Genomic DNA, 25,446 nt, shown 5'->3' on the forward strand with positions numbered 1-25,446 from the left:
CTGGCTCCCACCCCTGTGCTCGGGCTGCTGGACAACACCTCACACTTTATAGCTGAGCTATTATTCTTTTGGAAAGTATGAAGCATTTTGTCATTGGGCAAATATACGTTTTATTGGCAGTGTAGAGTGCCATAATCCAAACCGTTACATTAATGCTTTCAAAAATATTTTATTTGGTAAATCCATAGCTGATCCATATGCCTTTTAATAGACTCTTCCACTGGGGACATTTTTAATGAGAGATTGTGCTGGCTAGGTCCAGTGTCAGGTACTAAAAGAAGTGCTTTGTTGTGCAGATGTCTTAAGAATAGCTCCAGAGGATGAAATATGACTGTGTTGACCTTTCAGCTGTGAGCTTATTTGTCAGGATTCAAATAAGTTGAAAGGATCAAACCAAACAGTTTCCGTAGTCAGACTGGGAATTGTGTTGCAGAGGTCAACAGTGAAGGCCACATCGCGGATTCCATAACATAGCCAATTGTTGGTACGTATTAAAGTACTGGAGCAGCTCCTGCAGTCAGAGACACAATTAAAATTCTAATTTATTAATGTATACAGAGAGCTGGCCCAGCCTGTCACTCACTGATTCAAATGACTGCCCAGACTTCTTTTTTTTTTTTCTTTTTTTTTTTTTTTCCTCCTCACTCCTGGAGCTTTTGCGGTCTTAAACGTACTGGAAGTCCTCTTGAATATAACAGACCTCGAGTGCATCCGTAGAATGCGATGTATGACTGAAAGGAAATCACGATGCTTGGGTTAGGATTTTTGAGTAAAACTGCACACACACAAACACCCACAGCCCCGACGTCTGATCACACCGCGCTGACGAGGCAATACCCGTTCTGACAGTATGTAGAATAAATACCGAGGGTGGTGGAAACGCGCCCGTTTTTCAAAAGTTTGCTTGAATAATGAACCAAGCCGTCTTTGCACATCGTTAATGTATATCGGTCTCACTGGACAGCCCCAGCAGTTAGCAGATCTGTATTTTTTTCCCAACAAACAGACTTTGTGCATAGCAAGAACACCGTAGCCATCGCCTAACTCTGCCGTCTCCTATGCTTGGCCAGCAGCAGTGAGAAGCTCCATGCCATGTGTGGTGGGGAGCTGTGTTTACGTGATGCCGGGGACGGGATGCCCTTCACCCAGGGTCAGTTCTCCAGATAAGATGCCCCGGGGTCCTGCGGGGCCGTGGCGCTGGAGCGTGGCGTGGGGAGAGCCCCGTCTGTCGTTGTGGCCTCGGCCATTTAATGCTGGTTGGCAGGCTTTGTCATGTAAACCCGACTGGCACAAACAGGTGTGGAGAATTAATCTAGTATAGCTGTGTAGCTAATCTGTTATCGCCTCGTGGATAATTTCCTATATTCCCTCTTTATTCGCTGATCAAATAGCCACAGTGCTTAAATACGTGCTGGCATCCCGTGGCCTCGCTGGGGCGGGGGGCCTTGAATGGCATTTACATGACAATGGGCTCCGGCCATCGTCTTTGGGACCTCTTGACCTTGATAACGGTACCTGGAGACCTGCTTTTAGCAAATTTTGAGATACTCAGTTGTAAGAACTTGGACACAGGAGTAGAGATGTGCTCTGCTGATAGTTGAAAAAAAAAAAAATAAATCTCCGAATACACGATGACTCACATTTTGAGCCTATCTCACACTGCCGTGCTTTATATTTGGCAGTGACCTCCGGTTTCACAGCCTGATGACACAAACAAAAGAAAATTGAAAGTTAAGGAATGGATTTAGTAACAGCAATTGGGAAAAGAATATAAGAAATATCAAACCTACAAAAATCACTTGAAGTGGAAAAAGGCTAACGCACAGTTGATAATATATTTGCCATAGATGTTAGGTCTCCTTGAAACTGTAAAACAAATAATTTAGCAGGCCAGGTATGCTTAGGTTTTTGAGAATTTGCACATTTTTCCTGGCCAAGATAAATATGTCTTTGTATTAATAGATGTATTGATTAAAATTTGCAGCTTTAATTGCTGATGCTCTTAACGATTATTCATTTTCGTTCTTCAAGCATTTTAGTTGTTGGCAGGAACACACAGATTGGAAACAAATCAAGAGACACATTTTCTCCCAAGAAAGTAAAAGTGCATGTGTGTTTTGGCAATACTAAAAATACAATTTTTTTAAAAGACGTAAATGTTGTGTGTTGCATTGAGCTGTTGGATACTGGACTGAAAACAGATTTAGGACGTCCAAGTCAGTATCTTGCAACTGAAACCGATCACTTGACTTTTTTATGTGATTAAATGAGATTTGTTGTTTTAGAGTAACCTGTGTGTGTTTGGAGAGAAGAAATAATGAAATTACTAAGATGGAAACTTTCGTTTTCTGTTGACAAAACAGAAAATAAATCTTCCCTTTAAGTCATGGCCAAGGAAAGAATTTGGGTTTCTTTTAGATTTTCAGGGTGAGACTGGGGGAGGTGGAGGGGACGGAGCTGTCTTCGCCTTTGCATACTGGTGCTTTTTAAAGCAGGCTTTTGGCTGGGCTTTTGTAGAATTTAATTTGCATGCTGCAATATCCTATATTTCTTTTCAGTATCTTGAGCAAGAGATAGACAAGAGGAAGAGGAAAAATCACAAGAGCAGGGTAATCTGCTGTAGCTTGTTGTTTTGGGCAATTACTGTTTTTTATGAAATTAGAAAGTGTTCGCTTGGAAATATACTGCACACTGAAAGGTGAAGGGAAGGGTACTCTGTTTCACTTGGAGCACAGAAGGAACAGGAACAGCCTCGGGTTTTACGCACGTTGTACCTTTTTACGTAGCAGTAAATTTAACAACTGGTAAAGAAATTATGCCTCAGCAGATGATTTGGAAGGGGAAAAACATTTGCAAGCATATTTATTGTATTTGTATGAGTATCTCTGTTTCACAAACACGTGAGTTTGTCTGAGTTTGGCCTCAGTCGAGGCAGTGGAAATTCTGCCACCATCTCTACTTGGGTTGAGATTTCACTTCTGCAGCACTTAAATAGTTCGCCTATGAAAATTTTACTTGAGTCCCTTTTTTTTTCTCCTTCCTTTTGACTTCAGAAATAAAGCAAAGTTGAGCTGAGCTTTGCTGGTTTCTGCTGAGGACCTTTAGCTCTTTATTTTTCCTCCTAAGCCCAATTATAAGTATTAGTCAGTTCTTGGAATATGCCTGTGAAGTGCTAATATCAACCCCAAAACATAACAAAATCTGAGTCAGGTCCTCAAAATTACATGATCAGCTTGAAAATTTTGATGCTAAGGGTTTTTTTTTTTCTTTTTTTTTTTCATTGAAACCTGGAGGCCTTTTTTTTGCCACCCTTCTGGATTTTTTAAAAACCCCGAGCATTCATTTTTTCCAGCTTTTCAACCTGAGCAGAGAGGTGACAGACACACTTGTTTTTCTCGAAAGAAGCTTGTGATTGTCCTGGAAACACACGATTCCAACAAGCGGTGGCTTCTAGGAAACCAGCCATGGTGAGAGCTGGCAGTGTGAGAAATGTGAGCAAATACGACACTTCTCCTCTCACAACTGTGCAGAAGGAGGCAGAGGAGGACATCAAGAGGATTGCCCGAGGTCGGCGCATGGCAGCTCCTCAGGGCCTTGTGGCGCCAGGCTCCATGGGGCCTGTAGGCCTGGCGTCCTCGTGCTGCAGAGGGGCTGGTGTCCTCCGGCCTTCTGTCCTGCTAGGCCACCCCCAGTATGATTTTCTGTCACATTTCTGCTTTTATGTGAGGCATTTACCTTTTAAAAAAGGAGATTCCTGACCAGTTTGCCGGGTCGGAGGGCTCGCTGTGCCTGAGCGTGGCCTGGGTGTTACAGCCACATCGTGGAAGGGGAAAACAAATGAAACATTCCTGACTGGTCAGAAATGTGTAAATTGCTGACAAAATGACACATGTAATTAAGAGTGCTCCTGCCATTTTACCTTGTGGTTTACACCTACAGTGTTGAAAAAAGAGAGTGACTCCCACCTCGCTAATTACCATTATCACTGAAATGGTAGGGTTTGAGTCATTAGTTCCATGTGCATTTAATTAGAGGAAGGCTGAAATTGGATTTAACTTATTACTTTTTCATGGATCACTTTCTTGTCATCACTTCAAATTGGATTGCAGCCCCAGGTAACTAATTATGAGCGCCACAGGATCAAGAGTGAAAAAAGGTAATTAGGAATAACACTGTTGGACCCTTGCTGGTAGTCCACTTGTGCTTGGGAAGAAATGAGAGCAGTATTTTGTAGTATTACAGATCAGGGAGTTAAAGGTATGCGCTACGGCTAGGAATCATGGGAGCCTGCCCCCCTCCTATAGCGGTTTATATGATGTACAGCTGGGTTGAAGATGTTATATCGACATGGTTCCACAATCAGCTCCTTAATACCTAGATTAAACTTGTAAAAGCAACAGATTGGTTGTAGGTATGAGGCATCTCAACAACTGTGTAGTCAGGGGTCCTTACGTGCGTGATTGCAGCAAAGCTGTCAAGGCACTTTTGAGCCATGGTACAGAGCGGTTTAAGTACAGCGAGTTGGAATTGATAACAAATTAATGAACATATTAATGATCCGAAAAGATCGTTCCTAGCCGACCGGGAGATAAATCAATCAGGAGAACAACGGTGAGGCTGATGATGTGTACGTCAGGAATTTAGCTGCCACTGCTGCTGTGATAAAATCAGGACATCGCTTTTCTTTTGTTTGCTGGAGAGGTTCCTTTTTCTTTCTGTTTTTGTAGGGAAGGCTCGGTTAGTTGGTTTGTCCTTTTTTTTTTTTTTTTCTTCCCCCGGTGTGTCTTTTTTGATCTAGTAGATCTGATTGCCAAGTTCTGCTTTCTTCAGAAAATACTTTAAAACAAATTGTTTTATTTCCATGTGCAGAACAGAATTCAGAACTGCAAGTAATCAATTTTATTGACACAGTCTGGAAAAAAATGTTGATGAGAGTTCAAGGATGTGAAAAGATTGAAATTTCAAAGTACCCAACACTGAGTGTAGGAAAATTTCAAAAGTAATTTCATTAAGTGAAGAAATCTATTGTGTTGGGATCTCTGAGAGGAAAGTCTGCTCGAGGACCTAATGATATTGCAAGGAGCTTGCACAGCTGATTTTTGCCTTTAAAAGAGGAAAGTTTCTTAATTTCTCTAAGTAGTGAATCACAGTTTAAAGGCTAACACAGTTTCCTTAGGTTGTTTGAAATGGCTCTTAATGCTCTGCTAATGTAGGCAAATATTTGTGACTCAGTGTTGGGTAAGTGATGCTTGCTCATTATTTCCTGATGCAAGCAAAGTGTAGGAAATTATGTGAACACCACGCAGAGATGCTAAATAGACTTTAAGAGTAACAAAACTCAGTTACAGAAATTAAGTCTTCCTCATTTAGCCTACATTACAAAATAAATCTAGAGATTAAAAGGTATTACCTTTAATACAGAAAAAGAGAATCTCTTTTAATACATCTCAAATTGATTTACAATTTTTATACATAATGTTCATCTGTGGCTGAAAAGGGGGCATCCTGAGGTCAAGTGATGTAGTGTTTCCATTTTTCCATATGAGTCTTACTGTGTGTGATAAAAGCAAACTCCTTTATTTTGTAAGTCTGCAGGAATTTCTGATGAAGTGCAGAGGTCACTTTTCTGTCAATTTGAGTAGGCAGCATTTTTGAACTACTGTTGTTTTTTTTTTTTTTCCCCCCTCCTCCTACAAACCGTGGCACTGCTCTGACACACACACACACACACACGGGCGCGCGCCCTCCGAGCTCTCCAATCTGCAACTTATTAGTGCGCAGCACTGGAGCCTGTCCAGCGGTTAGAAAATTTCCTGAAGCCTGGAATAACAGCAGTGGGTGCAAGTGCCATCGAACAGAAGTGACAACCAGGGGCAGTCCGGCCCGCCTGGCACCGTGCCCGGGCTGGGAAACCAGCTGAGATAGGAGAACGCAGCAAGATTGACGCGGTGCATCTGGGAAATGCTCAAAAAGTTTGCTTCTTGAAAAAATTACCTTCTGTGATCGTAAGACATCATCTGTTTTCCTGCAGATATTGTTTATAACAGGGTTTTCAAGCACTTGTCAAATAACCAGGAGTGAAGGAAACAGGCTAAAAATCTCTTACCGTTCAGATGAGTCCTGGTGTAATTGGAAAAAACAAACTCTCGTAATAGAAATCTGCAGCTTCCCAAGTCAAATGGTGCCTGCGAGAAGGAGAGAAGGAAACGATTAGTCAAAAGCAGCACTGCAAGGAGTTGTCGAAGGCGGCCGCGGCGATGGCGGTGGGAGGAGGAAGGCTGGGGCAGTGTGCGCATCCGTGTAATTACGGTCGCGGGGAGGTGAAGTCATACCTAGGGACTGTTTGGTGCGTTGCTTAGCTTTTGTTTCTGAGCTGTGAGATCATGGGCAAAATATTATAAACATATCATGGCCATAGCTTGCTTGTGTAACAAAAGATCAGGAACTTTTATTAAGTTTGTTTTCCTTGTCATATTGTAAAAATTTATTATGTGTACTGTGTATATTAGAAACAGATTCGGGTAATTCTGTCTAAATGAAGTCATCCCAGCTATTTCCAGACTGTCTGTTTTTGGTTGTGAATAATTTTCATACATCAGATGGTTGTCATATTTAGTCGCTCTCTACATTTGAAAGAGGACGTATCCCATTTTGAACTCGCCCAGACCGGAGCAGCCTTCACGCCTAAGGCTGCCTCGGCCGCGGGGCTGCGCTCGGGCTGCCTGGAGGCGACGGGGCTGAACGACAGCAGCAGGGCTGGTGGCTCTCAGCATCGCGCGGGGAAGAGCCTGCCAGACACCTATTTCAGCTTGTCCCTTTGTGTTCACACTTGGCAACAAGTATGTTGAAAAAAGGGGAAGGAAAAAGTACGGCGTATCAACACTCTTCTAGGTTAAAAGAAGCTCTTCTCCCAAAGAATGCATACTTTTTTTTTCATTGTAACACAAGTGTGTTTAAATGTTTAATGTGGAAATTTAAATCATACGCACATCTACATAGCTTAAACTGCTGTGACTTTTTTTTCATTTTAATCCTTGCAGCAGTTTCCTTAGTCAGCGTGGTGAGGCTCTTGGGTGCTCCTTGTGCACCAGCCCAGAGGTGGATGCGCTGGAGAAATCTGCAGCGATGATCACAGAGCAGAATTTTGCCCTGAGACCGTCAACTTTGCCAGAAATACTTGAGTTATAGCAATTTGCTTAAAAAAAAAAAAAAAAAAGAGCAAGGGAGACAGAGAAGAAGGCATTTTGATCTAGCTTGTGCGAGCAGAGGAGAGCAGCTGTTTGCCTCATGTGTTTAAATCTCTAGAGCTAATATTGAAGTTTCAGGGCAACAAGTGCAACATATCAGAATAAGCAGAAACTTAGAAACTAAAACCAGTGAAACAATTGGGAATGCCTTTGAATTTGGCTGTGGAGCTTGACAGTTTTACAGCTGTGCAGTCAGGTTGGCAGAATACTTTGTGGTGTGTGCAAAGGAAAAACTGTTGCATTGCTGAAATGTTTTTATATTCCCAGTAAATGTAATCTGCCTTTTATAAATTACTAATCTGGTTAAGGTGGAACATTAATGGTGCGTAATCTGAGTTCAGTGAAAGCCTAGAAAATGGAAGTAGACTGAAGGCACAAGAAAGAAATGTACTCTGCGTCAAGATGAAGTTCGATGAAGCATAGAGAAGATGGAATAGATTATTAAATAAACTTTGAGAGAAGATGGGAAAGGCACCGAAATCTCTCATTTTGAAAGGAATTAGTTTACTTGATTATATGCAACTGTATCACACTCAGGAAAGTATAAGACAAATGAAAGCAAAACAAAATTTAATTGAGCTATTATTTTGCAGACTTTGGCTCCGTTTCAGACAGCCTAATCAAATTGTGCTTTGCTCAAATAACTAATGTTAAATGCAGTCTACCAACAGATGTTTAAACAGAGACTAATTGGAAAATCTACATCCTGGCTTTAGCGTGTCTAGCTGACAAACTTGGGAAATTGCGTGGAGAGGGGAGGCTGGGGACGGCCAGGAGGATGTCAAGAGGTGCTGGGGCTGCCCCCTGGGTGCAGGGATGCCCGCGCCGGAGCCGCCGAGGTCACGGATGCTGGAGCTCGGTCCTGGTGGCCGCTTGGAAAAGCGTCCTCGATAGCCTGACGTCACTGGAGTCCTGTTGCAGCTCCATAGATCATGCCCGATGCCAGTGTGTAAGTAATGTGGCGAGGCACGCTGATGGAGGATTTCTAACGTGGTCTGTGTGGTTATGAAACCTTTCTTGCCAGGCCTGTCACTTACGGCTTGTACTTTCTGAGCAGTAGGGATTCACATAATACCTTGCTGTGGTTTAAGTTATTAACCTGAGTGGCATATCTCAATTTCAAGCCTTTTGCTACGTAGCTGTGCAGCCGGGCGGACCTCTTTGATGTGTTGCGGCGCTGGGAGCAGCTGGGGCCGGATTTGTCCCAGGTTTAAGTGACAGCCACCAGGGTGTGCGCTGGAGCCGAGGCATCCCGCGGAGCTGGGTTTGGTTTCCTGTGTCTGGTGGTGCACCAAAGTCACTCCACTAGCACCAGCGGGATCCGTTCTGGTTTGTGCAGTGGCAGTGAGCAGCCCCACGGTGACTTCTTGGTGGGATGTTTTTTCTTCTGTGCACTGGCTGCTCACCGAGATCTTGGGCCCAAGTGATGTTCATGGTTTGTGCTGGGGCAGGGGGCGTCAGGGGCTGCTTCTGGTTGTTGGCAGCTGTTCCTACTCAGAGAGAAGGACAGCTCACGTTTCTAATTCATATTTTGAGGATCGAGGCACAGTCAGTTGTCCTGTGTGGAAGGTGCATCCACACAGTCCTCAAGCAAGAGGCAAAAATCAGAAACACCTGTGTGAAACTTCTCACCTTTCCCTGGCAATAAATAAAAAAAGACTCGAAAGGAGCATTTTGTCTCCCAGTAGCTCAGATAAGTGTGCCAGGAGATGCCAGCAGCCGACCCATCCTGTTGGTCTGTAGCCACAGCACAAACTCCATCACACAGCTCCTTTGGTGTTGCTGCAGGGTGGCTGTGCTGTGAATTGCTGAGCCCCCAGCCTCATCCCCCTGTGAGCTCTTGGGGCCAAAGCAGCAGCCTGGTGCCTGAAGCTGGGTTGTGCTTTGGGTCCTTGCTTCCTGAGGTCTTTCTTCTGTGCCCGCTCGTGTCTCAGGGCAGCAGCTCCTCAGCTTAGTGCTGGTGTTCTCCAGGCTTACCGAGCAGCCTGTAACGGGAAGTAGCCAACCCAAGTGTAAAAAAAAATAAAATACATGCACTTTTATATATATATATATATATATATATTTCCAAATTTACCAATTGGAGCTCTACAAAAGACAGATTATATTTTACGGCTTGTAAACAGCAGGGCAGATATTTCAGGAGAACTGCAGACAGCTGTAATTTTGTGAATGTGCACAAATTACTTGGAAAACAAATATTCCTCTGCCTACACAGCTGTATGCACCGCTGCGGACCAGAATACCTTTTGCATGATGCTCACGCCCGGTTCTGTGGAATATAATAATGCTCAAATGAATAAAGTGTGATTTGAAAGTGAACTCGAATTAATGCGCTCCGTGGAAACCGGCCTCGCTGGCCGGGGATAAAGCCCTGGAGGAAAGGCAGGAGCTGATGGGAGCGTTTGGGGCCGGGGGCTGCCTCAGCCCCTTTCCCCCTTGGTCTGCCCCCAGGAGGGCCGGCAGCGGCCACTTGTGCTGTGGGGCTGGGTGCTGGCAGCTCCTTCTGTTTGTCCTTTTGCCGTGTGATAAGGAGGTGTAAAAGGAAAGTGTGAATAACGCGAGGGAAGGCAAAGAAAATCCCCAAAAGTAAAAACGAGGCCGAGCAAGAATAAGTAAAGCACAAGTTGGCAAGAGCCAAAGGCCTCGCATTGATTTTACTTTTAACTTCAGTGTTTATTCAAAGGCTGTGGGTACAGGTTAACTTCCTTGGCTCAATATTTATTGCTGCGTTACTTGTCTCAGGCTGGAACAATGAGCACTTTGTTGATTGGGTTAAAAGATTGTCCCATGTCGCTCGGTCTCCCGCATCTCTCCCTGTGCCTGCAGGTTTTAAGCAGTTTATTTAAATTTCAGATTTCTCACCCTCCGTCGCGACTCGCCGCTGTGCCACCAGCAGCAGCACTTGAGGGAGCGTTGTTGGGCTCCTGTGAATCCTGACCTCCCTGGGTGCCGTTACACCTCGCAGATTGGATAAGCGTTTGAAACGAGAGGAGGGCCATCAGATGGGTTATTCTTCATCAGCAAAAGTGGTAGAAATATTCTGTGAAAGAATTAAAACGAGGAGGGAGAAGGCTGTGGTGGCGCTGGTTGCCTTCCTGTTTGACAGCCGTCCCGGGTGCTGCCCAAATTGATTTGCACACAGCGAGTACCTCCCGGCGGGCAACTGCTAACCCTCGAGCGGCCTCGTTGAGCAGAAAATCGGTGGAGTTACTGTACAGCAAAAGCTGACCGTGCTGATTTCACCCTAAGGTAGTGATGGGCACAATTTCCGTGCCCCAAACCCACCCCGGGCAGGCCCCAAGGCTGCGGTGTCGCAAAAGCAACCCCCAAATATTGAGGATTTCTCGGGGACCAGGAGCATTAGCATAGCACCGAACATAGCCAAGGTATTTTTAAGTCCCGTTGCGCACAGCTGACCCTCCAGGGGAAGGTATGTTTATGGCTTCCATCGCTGTTATTTTTTCCTTGTGCTTGTTGCTTGGAAAGCCTGCTCATTTCGAGTCCTCCGCTCAGCTGTGTCTACTGCGAAGAAAAACAGAACGATTTCTTCTGGGAGAGCCCCACAGTGGACACATCAGAGCAGCAGTGACAGCTGCAAAATTGTTTTGTTGGTTTGTTGCTAATTCGGCAGGAGGGAGCGGAGGGGACCACCCTGCCTTAAAAAAAATAAAAGGAGGGAAAGAAAAACAAAACCAACCCCAAAAGCACTTTCGGTTTTTAACTTTGATTTTGCTGAAAAAAGCAAAAAGAAAAAGCCATGAGCAGCCTTAGGCCTGGGATGGGGTGATACAGCAGTCATGGGGGCGCTTTTTATTTCTGGCTGCTTTCGCCACACACCTGTAGGATGCCCTTGCTTTCACTTCTGCGCTTTGCCACCACAGTGCTTCTACCTGCAAACGCCAGGAAATTGAATTTCCTAACGTGCCTCTCCAGCCAGAGCAGTTAGAGCAGCAGAGGTGTTGCAGATGGCTCATGTGTGAGCAGTTCAGGGTGGAGCAATTGGTACGGGGCCGTGCTGAGGTGCAGGAGAGGAGGGATAATTGCCCATGTCCTCACGGGGAGCTGGCTGACAGCGCAGTGTCTGCGGGCAGGTAAGGAAGGAATGGGAAATGAAGCAGGGTGGGGATCCAGCAGGCTCTCCTGGCAGTGACTGCTGCACTCAGTGGAGCACCTTCAGCTCCCAAACCACCCAGCCATGCCCACAGCACCCCCGTTTTGTAATATCATCAGGTCTGGGGCCAGTTACGTGCATTTTAAGGTCATTTTATTCTGATGTGTGCCCTCGGGTCTGATCATTCAGCCCAGCACCGTGAGAAGCCCCCGATGGGTGGTTGAACAGTGCAGGGCTGCACATGCTGAAGATAGAAATATTAAAAAAAAAAAATTATTCCTCCCTCAAAATCTCACTGTATTTTTTTTTATCTCCCTGCCTATGTACATTTAAAGAAAAAAATTAAAAGAAATCCCAGCTCTGCATTGTTAGTGTAGTGTCACGAGCCAGATTGTACTACAGAGCGCACTGATGGGTCTTCCCCTGAGGTATGGAAAGATCTATGTGTGCTAAGCAGGTGTTTTCATTTGTTTAATTGGAGCTGAGTTTAGCACAATATTACAGATAAATGAATTACACATGTTCAGTAATTCATAGAAAGTGATCGTTGTTGTGCTTAGACGCTTGTCTTCAGATCCAGGTTCGCGGAGATAGCGTGCTGGCAAACACGGATGGGGTCCTGCTAAAAAGATTTGTAAAAAGCGTGCATACGTGAGGGAAGCTGCAAGTCTGGTTGCTAAAAGATCAGTGACTATTTTGTCTTTGTTTAGACCGTAACGCTTACAATTTCAATAGGATCCTGTTCTGATAATGTAGAAGAGTCCCGGTGCCTGTATCAGGCATGGTTGGCACTGCTGGGGATGCTAACGGATGGTCCCCAAGCTCTGAGGTGTGTGGCACCAAGATCGGAGGGCTGTGCCACTGCTGGTAGCCTTGTCAGGTCTCCCAGCAGTGCCAGCACCAGCAGGACTGCAGGTTTCTCCCCAAAAACATCAGAGCTTTGACCCGACAAAGCGCACGCAAGAGCCCACGGGGCAGTTTGGAGGTGCTGCCTTTCAAGGGACAAGCAAAGCTGGTCACTCGTTGCAGCCGCCCTCGTGGCTTTGAGTAGTCCTGGCCCTTGGCCAGCTTCCAAATGGATAATTACATTGAACTTACCCAAATTTCCTCTGCAGATTCAATTGTAAACTATTTTCTCGCTCTCTCCTGCCAGTGTTGTATATAACGGTGCTGCGCAGCATTAAACAACTGTCACACGCAGCTCCAGAGGCTGTTGGATTTCAGGAACAGAAAGTAAAAGGTCGTAGCAAAACCCGTGCTGAATTTGAGAGCAAGCACTGACTGCGCTTTTTCAGTTTACAAAGTGCCTTGGAGTAAGATTTTGGATTGCAGGTGGGGTCGGTGCGTGTGTTACTAGCAGAAGGTGCCAGCATTTCACACAGATTGTGAAAAGGGACTCAAAGGGACTCTTTTAGGGACAACCTCTCATGAAAGTCACCTCCTCCTGATGGCTGAAATTCCAGCTGGTCAGCTGCCTGCCTTGTTGGCCTAGGAGTTTATGAGCACAGCCCTCGTGTACCGCATCCCTCCTGCCCGCTTTCCACCAGCCGTGCCCGATGCCTCTCCCCCATGGGCAGAACAGCATGAGCCCTTCCCTATGGCACAGCTGCCTTCCCTACATCGACATAAAGGCTTCTGGCTCTTGCCCACACCTGCACGAAGCGGTGTCTGCGTCCCACTGCTGGATGGGACCAGGAGGAGGCTCTCAGCACAGCACTCCCCATGTAACCCTGTTCGGAGAGCACCGCAGCATCCCCTGCACACCCAGCAGGTCTCTGAAGGGAGCCAAAGGGACGTGGGGAGGTGGGGGTGACCTGGGAAGTGCTGCTGTGTCCTCCAGGTGAAATGTGCCCACCACAGGAGATCACAGAGGGTGAAAGTGTGTTGGAAGCTTTTAAATCTCTTATTTGTGTGTTTTCCTGCTGCACGCCTGGTAGGTGACTGTTGTACGAGAGGTTCCTGGGAATTCGTGTGCGTCCAAACCCAGCAGCAATCTCGGAAGATTTGTGGCGGCACAATCTATAAACTCCAACTGACACATATAGCTGAGCAAATAGCTTGAAATTTCTTTAAACTCTTTGTTCACCAATGTATGTTAAAACGTGCCCATCCCACATGCGCACACACACACACCCACCCTTTTCCTTCCTTCCTTCCTCGTTTTACACCCACTTCCATCAAGGCTTTGGCTCATGGCATCCTTCCTTACCCAGGGAGCTGTGGCCGAGCTGCTCCTCCTTGCCATCACCCCCTGGCCCCTGGCCCGTGGCCGGAGCTGTCCCCGGGGTCTGGATTTCCCCCGTGACGTGCAGCCCGTTGGGGAGGCTGCTCCTGCTGCTTGGAGCCCTTTAATGAGATGCAAATTGTTTGTGATGCTGCCTTATTAAATGTATTGTAATTTTAAAATCATTTGCTTGTTAATTGTATTTAAATAGCTGCCACTTAGACAAGCAGAAAGTTGCCAGAAAGATAAATTGTTTTCTCTTTTTTGCTGCGTTGGGAAGCGGCCCCGGTGCCCTGGGTGGGCTGCTCGGACACCGCCCCACCAGGGGGCACTTCCCGGGTGGGAGCCTGCCGGGGCTCTGCCCTCAGCCCTTACTGGGAGGAAGGAGCACTCCCAGCATGATATCCTCTCTGAAACCTCAATCCCTTAAGAAGGTAATGGAAGAAGGGTGCCCCGTGCTGCCCCTGTCACCGTCCTCAGCACCCTCGAGGCTTTGTCCTGCCGGAATCCACGGCCAGGTTTCTCCTGGCTGCGGCTGCGCAGCGTGAGGTCCCTGCTGAGCTCCCCTTCAGCCAGGCTTAAAGCTGGTTTGGATCCTAGGCGGTCGCTAGCTTTGGCGTGGAGCAAGCTCCGTGGTGCCATTGGTATTTTTGTTGTGTTTGAAATACTGGTCTGGAAAATGAACAATAATATTTCTGTATCAGGTCCTGCTGCCTCCTTCGCGGAGCCGAGGCTCGTCCCTGTCAGCACCAGACCCTCGCTCCCTTCCTGCCTTGCTTTCCCAGAGACGATTCGTGCTCCCTTTGTTTTCTCTTCGCATCCTTGTTGTGTGGCAGGATCAGTAATAATAGTTAATAATTAGCAGTTCAATAGCACTCTTCACCTTCAAAGCAATTTTAGGCATTAAATCACGGCAGCTCTGCTGGCAGGATTGCAATATTGACTTGTTACTTCACCAGTGTCACAGAGGCAGCAAAAGCAGCGTTTTTATGGAGGCCAAAACGGGGTCATTTATTATTTTTTTTTTAAAGCACAAAATTGGCAAAAAATAAAATTTTCTCCTAGGCTGACACTTTGTTTGCCAAATTTCAGCATAGAGCCAATTTTTAAAGCTGAGTAATAAACACCTGAGAAGTTCTGGTTTATAATGGCAGTGCTGAAAAGCCATTAAATGAATGGCTCCGCTCTAACACAAGAAAACCCTCTTAAAACTGCTGAAAAACCCGTAAAAGCTGGACGGGGGCTTTGCGAACGCCAGCCTCCCCTCCGAGCCTGGCGCTGGGATGCGAAGGGAACCCACGGGGAGCGGGTGGCAGATGAGGAAGGGCATCTCTTTTAGCCCTCTTGATGGTGTGCAGTGGAGCAAGGGCTGGGAGCTGAGGTTTTTGTACCTTCCAGCCTGCTCCGTGGGCAGGGACGGGGAGGGGAGGTGGGCCAGCCGTGGCACTTGGTGGCAGGGACAGCACGTGGGGACAGCGGGAAGGACGAGGTGTGCAGGAGGAGCGGTGGGGATGTAGCTCTGGGGCAAGGCCAAGAGGGAAGGCCTGGAGGAAAGGAGGAACCGAGCGACGCCTCTGGGCACGGGGACAAAGGGGCAGCCTCGGGACGCCCAGAGGAGGGAGCAGGGCCAGGCACAGCAGCCAGCCTGGCTCTGCGGGGCATGCGGTGGCCACGTTGGCCTCGAGGGAGCCACGCTCAGCAAGGTGGCAGGAAGCCCCAGCGATGCCCTGCTCGCCTGGCTTTCTGCTCGGCTCGGAGGGCGTTATTTCTGCCCGGATTGCAGAGGAAGCGAGGGCAGCACCGCTTCCTTTCCTCCGCAACCTGCCCTGCAAGTGGCACATCCCCGAGGGGCATCCTGCGTGCTGATGGCTCAGGGACAGCCTTGGTGTCCCCAGGGCCATGCCCAGCCCGTGCCAGCTCAGTCCCATCCCACTTGGCAGCTCAGCTCTGCTGCGAAACACAGCAATGAGAGCATGCAGTAAACCAGCAAATTGACCAGTAAAAGAAATCAGTAAACGAAGGGAGCAGCTATTAATGTGCCAAGCCGAGATGTGTAATTATACCCTAGGACTTTTCCAAACTAATACATGTTAAAGGTGTAAACCTATTAAAGGAGAGATTTTTCTGTACGGGGAACTTATGTAGATAGAAGGATTTACACTGTATTTTATTCTTGTATTATGAGGTATAAGGAACGTTTGAGCAAATCCAGTCATTCCCATTATTACAATATCATACGTTTTTCATACCGTTTTATGTGGTTCTTCAAAAACTTTGGCACTAATTCTCTTTATATTGTTAGGAATTTTCTTTTTAAAACAGAATTCTTTTTCTCAAATAGTTAATTAGATTTTGAACTTCAAATACAGTACTTTTTTTTTTTTTTTTTCCTCCCAAGAATAAGGGTGTTAGATCCATTGTGCCGGCCAAATTACAGTTTGGATAGTTACATTCTCTCTGCTTAATCACCCTGCAATTTCATTTGAGGGAAGGATTTGGTGCCTCAGGTGTCCTGCATTCCTTCGGAGCCCCGCGTGGTGCAGCCGCTGCCATCAGCTACCCCAGAAGTGGCCGCGTTCGGTGCCGGCGCGTTGTTGTCCCTGTACCCGGCACAAACAGCACAGCTTTGCTTGCAGAGATGGATTTTTGGGGAATCGCTTTCTCTTCCTATGCAAATGCAAATCTGTTTGAGGGACCCCTGACAAATTCCTCTCTTTGCTGGGGCTCATGAACCCGGTTCCCTTCGTTTCCACATCCCTCCTGGCTCGGGCACCCGCTGCTTTGCAGCCTCATCCTTCTTCTTATGGCTCGGGGGGAGAAAAGGATTGTGACAGGAGGATGTCCTGATATATGTCCTGTCCTCGAATATTGGTTATTTGGGAATAGGAGACAGATCGCGGCACCGCGCTGTGCAGGGTGGTTCAGGAGGTCTCCAGTCCGTATGGCAACCAGCAGTCATCTTGAGGGGCTTGTCTGCCTACCCTTAGCTCTTCCCTTAGCTGCCTTCTTTAAAAATTCTTAACATATATATATATATATATATATCTTTTAATGTTGGAGGAAAACTAGGACTGTGAGCCAGCTAAATACACTGTGTCATGAAACCTTGGGGACCACTGAAACGAGCACAGTGGCCCATTACTGCTAAAGAGGTGTTTTATTGAAAATACGCTGCCGTGCGTTCCCAACAGAGGGAGTGAAAAACAGCAAGATGCCCGGCGGTACTCCGGGTTGTTCTCACCAAGAGGCCAGGATACACAGTTCAGCACTCGTAGGCTGCGTGTGAGTACACCGTGCAGTGGGCTGATGGGCGCTGTCACGTCAAAGGACCCAAATTTCCTCAGACCCATTGTACTGCAACGCCACGATGGCACAGGGGTGCGCGTAGGGGTGCGCACGTGCCCTGCTGCCGGCCCGGTGTTGCGGAGATGTTCTCTTGTGGTGGCTGTCAGGGGAGGTGAAGAACCCCCAATCCCCTGGTTGTGGGGCCAGGCAGCACACGTGTCCCCTCCTGTCACCCGCTGTCCCTGCCCAGCCCAGGGAGGGCACCCAGGAGCACAGGGCGCGATGATTTTGGCGTGGCCAGGAGCCGACGAGTTAATGCTCCATGGGCGAAGGCGCGTGATTGACATTTGTTTTGTTGATGTTTCATTCTGTTTCTTTTCTTACCATGGCAACTTTAACATCATGACAAAACACCTACTTTTCCTCTTGGAGCCGCAACTGTTGTCATGCCCAGCAGGTTATTTTGGTATACAGTGGTTGCTCTTTTAACGCAGAGGTGTTGCCATCTCCTACCAGATAGCACCTCGAGTATTTCCTCTCCTCGGAAGGCATCTGTGGTTTTCGCTGTGTGAGCGCTGTGTTTCAACCCATGGCAAAAAAATGGAGTTTTAATGGAAACTGCGGCATTTCCTCTACCGTACGTGACATAAATGCTATCTCACGTAATTAAGGAAAGTAACAGAGAACAGTTAGCGGTGATTGCCTTTCAATATATTGTGTACTTTGGGGCACAAAAATAATTTATGAATAATGCCCATGCGTACTTGGAACAATTTGCAGACTGTGCTGTGAGTGATGCAGACCTGCTGGTAGAAGAGTGTGCTAATAAATTTTACTTTGTGGCGGAAACAAGAGATTACAGTTTATTAGGAAAGGAGATGGCAATTTATTAAGATCAATCAAATATGAATGCAGAGCAAAAATGTTGCCATTTTTATTTATTTATTTATCTCGAAGCATGGGGGGGGTGCAATTATATAAAATTTGTTGTTTACCTGTGATGTTTGATTCATTATTAATATTTTTATGTTTAGAGGGAACCATAATTTTGCAGAAATGCCTTCCATAACTCCTGCACAATCATATTCATAACTCACCTGAATGTTGACACATCCTGCTGTGTATATATAAATTAACTAGTAACACTGGCATTATAAAATGATGCATTAAATGAAGATGTGAATGGTAATTTAAAGCATGCCACGAAGTGAAATTCAAACCATTGTACAGTGCTGAGGGGATTTAAAGAGCCTTCTTCGTGCAGGATCTGCAGGGCAATAAGGAAAATGACAGTTTCACATGAAAAAGAAGTGCAACAGACACAAACATTTCTGAAATGTTAATTGCTTTGGTGTTCTCTTCTGGCAGAGACACCGCCAGCCTAAAATTCACTTTTCTGCCTGAAAATACGTTACCATGAGGGTGTTAGCTAAGATTAATAAAAACGACCCAAAAAAAAAGTGTTTACTTAGTACTTTTTCTCAGCACTTTGTGGATAATAAGTTTCACTGTTTCCTGTTTAGTCAGTTGTTTTCCCCATTTGTTTTCGTAGGTCTTTCAAACAGCAGCAAGGGAAAATGCAGCAGTCTGAAAACAGGAAAATGTGATTTAACCCCACAAAAATGGGCCTGGGGATCCAGCAGTGGGAATAGTATCCGAGACGCCTTTTTTTCCCTTCTAACTGCAAACAGCAGCTGGCTTTCAAACCGGCCGCCCCTCCCTGCCTGCGTTTGCAGCCCGCGTGCAGTTCCGCGGGGCTGGGTGCCGGTGGCAGTCCGCGAAGGAGGCGTGCACGGAGGCAGCGGCACAGCACAGCCATTTCTTCTGCCACGCTCATCTTCAGCAGCAATCCTAACCTGCTGCGCTGGCTCGGACCTCGGAGCCTCATATCCGTGCTATACGCAGTGATTTTTTTTTTTTATCTAGGTGTTGATGCTGCTACTTGACTCGGATCAGATCTTGCAGAGCCCAGGAGCCGCCACGCTCCTTCCCTGTTGTTTTTAATGTGTCGGTGGATGTCTTCTGTTTGGAACATCCTTGTCAGATCCGATTGTCTCTGTCTGTGATGGCTCTCCATAATTGAATGGAATTAAAGTGGGAGTTTATGGTCCTTCTTGGTCTTTTAAAATATTTTGCTGGCTGAGAACTGCGTTATATTTCATGGTGACCCTACTTAGTGCTACCATCTCCGTTACTAAGGGAATAGGCTGAAGTTTTTAGCCCACAGCAGATGTTGGCTGAGCTTGCAGGTAAGAAGCTTTTATATGAAAGGGCATAAAATGCTTTAAAAATACTGCTCGCAGGCTCTGTGGCCAGCGTTCAGTGCTTAGGCAGCACCTTTCAGCTTCCGAGTGTTTTGCAAATATTGGCCTAGAGAAGATCCCCAAACGAGCAGGGTTCTCCCTGTTCTGCAGGTGAGGAGGAGGCCGTCGCCTGCCTTTGAGATGGTGAGCGTGCGGGCAGTGCTCAGCCAGGGATGTTGCAAGCACTTCTCAGAAAGCAGGGCACGCAGGACGGAGCGGCTATTTCGGAAAACAAATGCCCCGGGTGACTCGCCCAAGGCTGGGGAGCGCTGGCGGTGCCAGAGCCGGGGCCGTGCTTCTGCTCCTCTCTGGCAGCGCCACGTCACACTGCTCTTTGCCCCGGGAAGGGGAACGAGTGCCTAGAGCAGCGTCCTGAGCTTCACACAGCCCCGTGGTGGTTAGAAATGTCCCGAGACGGAGCTCACTGCGGCATGAGGTTGGCAATGAGGGCAGAAGGAGAGCACGGGCTCAGTGGGCAGTGAGAGGGCCATGCTGAGGAAAAGCAAACAGCTCAGCAGCTTTCTGGGCCGGTGGGTGGCGTGGCCACAGGGCTGCCCTTCTCACCCGAACCAGGGAGCAGGAGGTGGTCTGTGAGAGATGCCACCAAAAAGTGCAAGCCTGCGTATTGCTGATGCATTCCCCAAAGCAGCCGAGGTTGCTTGGGATTGCTTTGAAGTCCGGCACAGGAGGGATTCTCTTAGCGCAAGCAGTAATTATTACGAGCTCGTGGCATGCGTTACCTGTTTGTGGTATTATTAAACGTCCCGAGTGTTGGAGGGTGTGCGTGTTTGTTTGCTCCCCATGCACCCACGTAATGCACACACAGGGCCATGATGCCCGTGCCCTCTGCCTGCTGACCTGCCGGGGGCTTGCTGCTTCCAGAGCCCGGCGTGTCTGATTCATCTGGGCTGTTTCTGGCAGATTTAGGGTCTTGGAAAAGATGCCCTTAGTCCCTTATTAAATATTCATAAGAGGGTGGGGTCACATTTTTGTGACCTGAAAAAAATCCCATTAATAAATTTGTTATCTGACACGAAAACACTTTAGGGTGGGAGGCAATCCGTATCGCATCCCATTTACCATCGGATCACAACTTGTCAGCAAATTGGGTCCTTTGTCTTGGCTTCTCGTGCGGCTCTTTAGCAGCATAACTAATGGGGCCATTGTCTCCCAGCCCCTGACGCCCGCAAACAAACCACGCGCCTGCCTGGGGAGCGTGCTGGCTTCGGGCTCAGCTGCGTGCGTGCGAAGGAGCCGTCGGCATCACTTGGACAGCGGGGGAAAATGCCAAGGCCAGGCTGAAACAGCGGGAGGGAACCGCCACTGCGGTACAGCAAACGGTGTGGGAGCTTTGGGGGCAGAGAGGTTGCGGGGCTGGTAGAGGTGCGATGCTTGGAGACAGCGCAACGGCAGGTGTTGTGTGTGCGTCGAGTTCTGGGGGACCCAAAAAGTGTTTGATGGGGCCTGAGGCTGGTTGTGTGCCACATCGCCCCGTCAGCTCATGGCGCTGAGGTGCCGCGGGCCCAGGCCTTGCCCGGCGCCACACTCGAGGCTGCCTCAGCGGCAGGGAGCGGGGCTGTGAGGGCTCTGTGGGGTGTGGGGGGCTGTGAGGGGTTTGTGGGGCTCTGTGGGGTTTGTGGGGCTGTTTGGGGCCGGGGGCTTCATCCCGGGCTGGCTTTGAGCATCCTGGTGCTTTGGGATTGACTCCCCTCTGCTTTGATAGAGGAGAGGGGGAAAAGATGTGCTTGTGTGCAGGCCGGGCGCAGCAGCATGTCTTGGTGCGGGCTCCTGACAGATGCTTCTTGATGTTGTTTTATTTTTATTTTACTTTGTTTATTTTACTTTGGTTTATTTCATTTAGTTCTATTTTATTTAGTTTTATTTTATATTTTATTTCGTATTTTATTCTATTTTGTTCTCTTTCATTTCATTCTATTTTGTTCTCTTTCATTTTATTCTGTTTTGTTCTTTTTCATTTCCTTCTATTTTGTCCTTTTTTATTCCGTTTTGCTCTCTTTTCCTTCCCTCTCTCCCCCTCCCCGCTGTGGGCACCCCGCTGCTGGCGGCGCTGCGCGGGGGGCGGCACTCGGCCGGAGCGGGCAGAAAGTTGGGAGCGCGGAGCTCCGTGCGGGGACACCCCGCGTCCCTACAGCCCTCACAGCCGGGAGGGGGGCTCAACACTCGGCCGAGCGGCAGGGCAAGAAGAGGAGGAGGAGGAGAAGGAGAGGAGGAGGAGGAGGAAGGCCGCGCCCGGGGGTGCCCCGTTCCGGGGCGGGCTGTGCGCGGCGGCGGCGCAGGGCGGGGCGGGGCGGCTGCCTGCCTCCTGCCTGCCTCCCTCCCTTCCCTGCCTGCCTCCTGCCTGCCCTCCCTGCCGCCTCCCTCCCTCCTTCCCTGCCCGCCCGCCGGGGCTCCGCGGCGCCAGCCCGCGAGCAGGGCCCCGCCGCCGCCGCTCCTCCCGCGGAGGCTCCGCGCCGCTCCGCCCGCTCCATGGCCCGCCGCGCCCCGCGCCGCCCGCCGCCGCCGCCGCCTCAGCCCAGGTGGGTGCCCCGGGGCCGGGCTGTTGGGTTTTGTGTGTGTGTGTGTGTGTGTGTGTATCGGGGAGGGGGAGCCCGAAACTCGCGGAAAAGAGCGGGGGAGAGGAGAGCGGCTCCCGCTGTCGTGACAGCTCCGCTCGCGACAGGCGCGGGGCGGAGCGCGGGGGGCTCGGGGCGCTCCCCGCCGCCCTTCAGCCGCGTGTGGCGGCGGTCCCGGGCGCTTTTTTGAACGCAAACAAGTTTGGTGGCAGGAAACGTGAATCACCCGCGGTGACTAAGGGCTGTTGACGAAAACGGAACGGCCGGCTGCGGGCCGCCGAAGTTTTATTTCTAATAAAAAAAAAGTGACTCGAGCCGGGCTGCTCGCCTCCCTGCGCTGCGAGCGGCACCGGGGAGCCCTCCGGGGCCGGCTGGGAGCCGCTTGGCCCTGCCTCACGCCGCCGGGCCCCGTCCTGGAGCCCCAAACACCCCGCAGGGACCCTCAGAGCGCCCCTGCGGTGTCCCAAGGGCCTCCTGCCCGCGCCCCTCAGCGCGCAGCCCGGCCTCAAGCGCAGGTCGCTGTGAGGATGAGGTGCCAGAGCGTGTCCCTGCCAGGGAAGGGACAGATTTTGTGGGGTGACCCCGCAGGTGGCCCCCAGCCCTCTCCCAGCCCGCCGGAGGGCTGCTCTCAGGGGGCTGGAGTCGAGCTCCTGCCCCAAAACCTCCCCGGGGAGGCCGCGGGGATGGAGCCCAAAGCCCGGCCAGGCGGAGGAGCTGCCTCGGCCTAGAGCGTGGCGGAGCCGAGCTGCAAACTGATTGGCCTGACACTTTATAATCAAAGTTGATTTATTGTTCATTAGTAGTGCATTAGCCCTTTCAGGCAAGACAGTTATTTGTGTAGTGGCCTGTCAAACAAAAGACCGCTAGCACCTGTCATTTCTAAACCACGAGATAAGCGAGCAGATATTAAGATAACGCGGACAGAAGTACCCCAGAACGAGGTAAAGTTCTCACAGTTTCCCTATAAGAGGCATCGCTGCGTGTGCTGGCCAGGTTTCGGGGGGCAGGCGAGGCTGCTGAGCCCCCCAGGCCCTGCAGAAGCCCCCGGCCTGCCTGCGGGGTCGGGAGCCCAGGTTTGCGGCCCCAGCCTGATTTGGGATTTTGGTTGGGATCTTAGCACAAGAGCAAGCTCGAGGCACTTGGTGTGTTTTGTCCCTGACTCCTTCCTCCGCTTCCCAGTGGGCAGATGTCATGCAATGATGCTCTCGCTGGCAGGGGTTAATTATATGAAAACTTGATGACATCACGGCAGGGCTGTGAGAATGTCAAAATACATCTGCTGCCGTATTCAGACATATTGCTCTCTGCTCGCTCCCCCTATATCAGCTCCCCTCCCTTCCCAAAAGGGAATGATCGCATGACATAAAACAGAAAACAACACAAGTGTCAAAAGAAAACAAAATTAGTGAACTTTTGTCTGCCACCATAGAAACGAGGATTAACTTATGTTATTCCAGAGCGTGGAATGGAGACTATCTGCATGAGGATATATAGTGTATTGTCTTTTGTGAATTTTCATTTGACAGGGATTTTGGAGGCTGTGATCTTAATTAAATCTCAACTGACTCAAATAATGCATCTAAAGGCATGCAGCGTTGCGTAACCTTGCTGAGTTGGTAAACCATAAATCATCGGAAAGCTTACGATAGGAAGGGCCGCTTTGAAATTATTTTGTTTGCTACAGTTGTTATTTTTTTCCCCTTGTTTAACGTACACTTTGCCGTGCCACTGTGCCCTCCCTTTTTTAGGCAGCATAATTCCTGCTTTAAAAAAAAAAAAAAAAAGAGGAGCTCGGAGACATGCTCTGACCAGTCACTCAGCCGAAGTAGAGAGAAGTCATAAATAAAACGGAATTGACAGGGGAGAAATGAAATAGCAGCGTGGGCTTCCTGGGGAGCTGGCTGCTCACAGGGAGCCGGGGGCGTCGCGGCGTGCTCCGGCTGCTGGTCCCCGGCGTGCTCGGGAGGCGTGCGTGGCTCCGCGCCCCCGGCGGACACCGGCACGGCGCTGAGAGCAGTGTGAGCGGGACCGGGCAGCGCCAGGAGCCGTCACCTGCCGGCCCCGGGTTGTAATGGGTCACAGATGGATTCTCGCGCTAATGGACGGCGGGCTTTGACGTGTACGCAAGTTGAGTTGGTGCGAGGCGCGTGTAATGGAGGAAACGGTCGCAACAGTTGTGCTAGGGGTTTTTTTAGGCGTTGGGAGTGATGCAGAGCGGTTGGAGCGATGGCTTAGGCAGCGTTTTAACCTGGCAGCTCTCGAGCACTGATGCTGCTCGACAGTCTTGTCGTTTTTAAAATAGCGGAGCTACGCGAGCTCCTATGGCAGCGTAAACGGCTTCGGTTTCCTTATCTGTGATGGCATGCCCTGGGCAGCTGAAGGAAAGGTAAGAGAGAAGGCTTCTGGCGTTCAGGACCTGAAGGAGTTACAAAGCTCTCCTGCGCTCTTGCTCTCTATTTCCTAGTCATTTTCGAGCTGCTTCAGGCAGACCTGTGCTGGATGCCTCCGCAACTTGGACTGACTTTACCAAAATGTTTCCCGGCAGCCAGCTAACTCGCTGATGTTGTTTTCTCCCCCCTTTGCTAGGAAAAAAAGCAGTAGCAGGGGCAGTTTTATCAACACCTGCGAAACTCGGTTGTGGGAAAGTCCTGACACCATAAGCTAAATTTGTTATTGTTTGGTGAAAGGCTTGGCTGGTTTTAAGCAGTTTGTTTGTTTTATTGAAAGCAGAACTGCATTACTGGAAACTATTTTGCTGTAGTTCAGTTAAAATGTCCTGTGCTGTTTTGTTTTTGTAAGGTGCTTACTTGCTCAGCTTCGCTTTCCAGTTACAAGGAAAGGGAAAAAATGCATCATGCACTCCTCTGCAGGTCTGAAGTGGCCGTGTAGAGATTTTGGAGAGAAGCAGCACTGGCAAATCTCTCTTCCCCAGCTATTTTTTCCTTCCTTTTTTTTTTTCCCTCTTTTTTTTTTTTTTTATTCTTTTTAGCCTTTCCAGCACAGTTTCCTCTGCTAGAAGGAGGATCTGTAGGTTGTACTGAAGTTGAATGAATGGTATTAAAAACAGACTGAATGTTGAGCAAATAAGCGGGATTGCTAATTGTTCCTTGCACTAGTTTTGGACGGATTTGCCTTCACTGATTAGGTAAGATGCTCTGCTGTTTTGGAGGGACAACAGCCCCCTCCCCAAACTGACAACGGGTTTTAATTTTTAAGCTTTATCTTGCCCTTAAATCTGAAACATCATTGTTCAAATAACTGAGAACAAGGTAAACCAACAACATCAAAAAGGTCGGCTTCTGTGATTTCTCAAGGGCTTGTTATTTTGTACTTTCCAATTCTATTTGATGTCTTGACAAAACAAGATGACACAAGGGAGAATACATTAAATTTTGATTTTCATCTAACCTGTTACAGTAGTGGCAGCTTAATTTCTTTTACTTTTTACCGAAGACGGCTTTTTGCACAATTACTCTAATTGCCACGCCACTTTATGAGAAGGTTTCTTTGCGGGTTTCCCATTTGCCTTGATTTTGCGAGGCATTTTTTTGAAGGCGCTTTGACCTTTAACACGGAGAGCTGGCTGGTTGGAGTGCGTCTTCATTAGAAGTAAATCACTGAATGGCAAGATTGTCAAAGAAGCAACTGATGTTTTCTCATTAGAATCTAATTTGCACCGTTGTGCTTAGCTGCGATGTGC

General features: G+C 48.5%; 1 protein-coding gene and 1 long non-coding RNA gene across 29 annotated transcripts in view; one reads left to right on the forward strand and one right to left on the reverse strand.

Moving 5' to 3' along the window:
- The window catches only part of FOXP1 (forkhead box P1), a 364,496-nt gene that overhangs the window by 257,001 nt on the left and 82,049 nt on the right, over positions 1-25,446 (forward strand). Inside the window, exon 1 of one of the 28 annotated variants that reach the window (XM_072044474.1) lies at positions 21,329-21,710. The exons of the other annotated variants lie outside the window; for them this stretch is intronic. The gene's annotated coding sequence lies outside the window, so the exon portion shown is untranslated. Of the gene's footprint in view, positions 1-21,328; positions 21,711-25,446 lie in introns of those variants that run through there. 28 annotated transcript variants of the gene reach the window in all.
- On the reverse strand, positions 202-6,315 carry LOC113845038 (uncharacterized). The gene is made up of 3 exons (XR_005269155.2): positions 6,107-6,315; positions 1,641-1,701; positions 202-731 (listed from the first exon to the last, which is right to left on the reverse strand). It is a non-coding gene; the product is annotated as an uncharacterized lncRNA (long non-coding RNA).

The sequence above is a fragment of the Anas platyrhynchos genome, chromosome 13 (assembly GCF_047663525.1).
Source record: "Anas platyrhynchos isolate ZD024472 breed Pekin duck chromosome 13, IASCAAS_PekinDuck_T2T, whole genome shotgun sequence".
Lineage (NCBI taxonomy): Eukaryota > Metazoa > Chordata > Aves > Anseriformes > Anatidae > Anas > Anas platyrhynchos.